Source organism: Loxodonta africana, chromosome 1, assembly GCF_030014295.1.
Source record: "Loxodonta africana isolate mLoxAfr1 chromosome 1, mLoxAfr1.hap2, whole genome shotgun sequence".
NCBI classification, from domain to species: domain Eukaryota; kingdom Metazoa; phylum Chordata; class Mammalia; order Proboscidea; family Elephantidae; genus Loxodonta; species Loxodonta africana.
In genome coordinates, this window is record NC_087342.1 from 226,174,854 (window position 1) to 226,177,586 (window position 2,733).

Consider the following 2,733-nt stretch of genomic DNA (forward strand, 5'->3'; position numbering starts at 1 on the left):
TGGAGAGTTCCAGATGTGCCCCCAAGCTTCCTTGGGCCTGGATGGACAATGTCCTCCACTTCTCCAAGTCAAAACAACTTCTGCTAGCCCATCATGGTGAAGCAGGGAGGATAAGACCGAGTGACCTCTAGAAAGAGGGGGATCAAATGATCCTTTACCAAAAGCCTCAGCCCATCTCCCAAGGCCCTTCAGTTCTGACCCACTCAAGCTTGTCATCTGACCTTTCTCCACTCCTCTATGTAAACCCTTCTTTTCAGGTTGTGAACACCTGGCTGGTAAACAGAGCCTTGGGTAGGTTCCTGGTACTACACTCTTTCTGAGGAGATCTAAGGAAACTCCCATCACACTAGAAATTTTTCAATCACTTAAGCCAACATTCCAGGGGGGTTCCTTGTGAGAATCATGTACATTGATCCCAGAATATGTTCTTTAAGTCTAGAATGTTTTTGCTGCCATTTTCTTCACCCCTGTTGAGATGCCGCTTATTCTATCACCTTCACCTGTCAAAAAGATGTATTTTATGAGTAAACTCAAGTCCTTCCTCAGTGACAAAGCCTTCTCTGATGGCCCCAGCTGGTATGGACATCTTTCCTTTATGAAACCCCACTGCAATTATTGCTGCACCAGCTGTGTGGCTTTTTACTGCACTGTGACAGTAAGATTGCTTGTCTTCACTACAACTGGATTGTCACTTCTCAAAGGACCGTGTCTTATATGTGCCTATAAAAACCCTGTTGCCATCGAGTCAATTCCAACTCATAGCAACTCTATAGGACAGAGGAGAACTGACCCAGAGGGTAGCCAAGGAGCAGCTAGTGGATTCGAACTGCCAACCTTTTGGTTAGCAGCCAAATGCTTAACCACTGCACCACCAGAGCTCCGTATGTGCCTATGGGCACCCAAACTTAGTTATTGCAGCACTTGCACTGCTTCCCATGTGCACCTTCTTATGTGACTTGCATTCGCCTTGTATGGAAACTGCAGAGTACCTAATGCATAACACCTGCTTTTGCCTCCAGACTGTAAGCTCTTTGCATTGTTGTTGTTGTTAGCGTTCATGAAGTCAGCCCCAGGCTCATGGAGACCCCATGCACAATGGACCAAAGCACTGCCCAGCTCTGTGCCATCCCCATCACTGGTTGCAGATGGTATTATTATAATCCATGGGGCTTTCATTGACTGATATTTGGAAGTAGATCACCAGGCCTTTTTTCCTAGTCCTTCTTAGTCTAGAAGCTCTGCCGAAACCTGTTCAGCATCATATCAACACACAAGCCTCCACTAACAGACAGGTGGGGGCTGTGCGTGACGTGCACTGGCTGGGAATTGAACCCAGGTTTCCCATTTGGGAGATGAGAACTCTGCCACTGAATCACCAATGCTGCACGAGTATTTGCATACAGAGGCCATTTTGGAGTTGTCTTTGTATATCCCTAACACCTAGCACACTGGCGTAGCAGAAATGCCTTTTGAATTAATTCATGATTAATTGATGCCTCGATATTCAAATTAACACCCTAGTCAGTCTCACTGTTACCTGAGAATGCCTCCTTCTATTTTCTTTTTTTAAAGTCATTTCTCTGAGTTAAATTCCTCAGCAAGGAAAGACCCACATCAACCATTTCCATCATTGTAACACAAGGCTCAGACCTCTGATCAGATACTGAAACGTTGGACTACTTGAACAGACCAAAAATTAGAGCTCCTTCTTCTTCAAGATGACAAGAAGCCTTTTCCTTAACATTGATTAGTAATCCTTCTTATTTCTATTTATGATGTCTTATCAAGACCAGATTGACCATTTACATGGAGAAGATCATTGCTTCCTTCCTTGCCAAGTCCTCAGTTCATCAAGAATTTCGGAAGGTATGATCACTTGTTGTAGAATCTGTCAGATTGTCCCGTATGGTCCAGAAGAGCACACACTCTTCCTTAGGTATACCCCACGTTACTAATGGGAACAAATTAGAACCGAAGCCCATTTTCCTTGCACAATGCCTATTGCCCAACATGAAATACTTTACCAACACTGATTTATTCATTATTTCATCATGCCATTGTGAGCACGTCTTCCCATGTACAACGAGCATCATCAAGTCCAAACATTTTCTGAGAACCCACAGTGAACATGTGATGTTCTATACTAAAAATCTTCTATGGAGATGGAAAAGGTGACGTGATTTGGAGAAAGTATTTGGCTGCTAGGAGTATTTGAGCAAGAAGCATTTATAACCATTGCTTATGGCCATTCTGTTATCTCTCATACCATGCCTGCTAACCAAAAGGTTGGCAGTTTGAATCCACCAGCTGCTCCTTGGAATTCCTATGGGGCAGATCTACTCTGTGCTGTACAGTTGCTGTGAGTTGGAACTGTCTCGACAGCACGTAACAACAACAACAACATACTGCAGGAAGGAAAAACAGGGGGCTTTGGTGGCATTACTAATTCCTCCAGAAAGACATTCCAAGGACTTCAGAGAACCTGTTGCCATATATTTTATAAAACCCTCTCTCAGGTTGGGGTAGGAAAACAACTTTCCTTCAACTCTTGTCCCACAATCTGCAAAGCTGCAGTTCTTTATATAATATTACAGTTCAAATGAATGCTTTTCCTTCATCCTACTCAGTCAATGCACACACACACACACACACGCACACACACACTATAATATCCTCAGATCCCTAGGGGCTTCTAACTATAAAAACTACAGGTACATCATAAAGCTGCAAGTA

The 2,733-nt window shown here is 43.6% G+C and overlaps 1 non-coding gene across 1 annotated transcript; it reads right to left on the minus strand.

Moving 5' to 3' along the window:
• Nucleotides 1-1,311: 1,311 nt before the first annotated feature.
• On the minus strand, nucleotides 1,312-1,382 carry TRNAG-CCC (transfer RNA glycine (anticodon CCC)). Its single transcript has one exon. It is a non-coding gene; the product is annotated as a tRNA-Gly (tRNA).
• Between the last annotated feature and the right edge of the window lie 1,351 nt (nucleotides 1,383-2,733).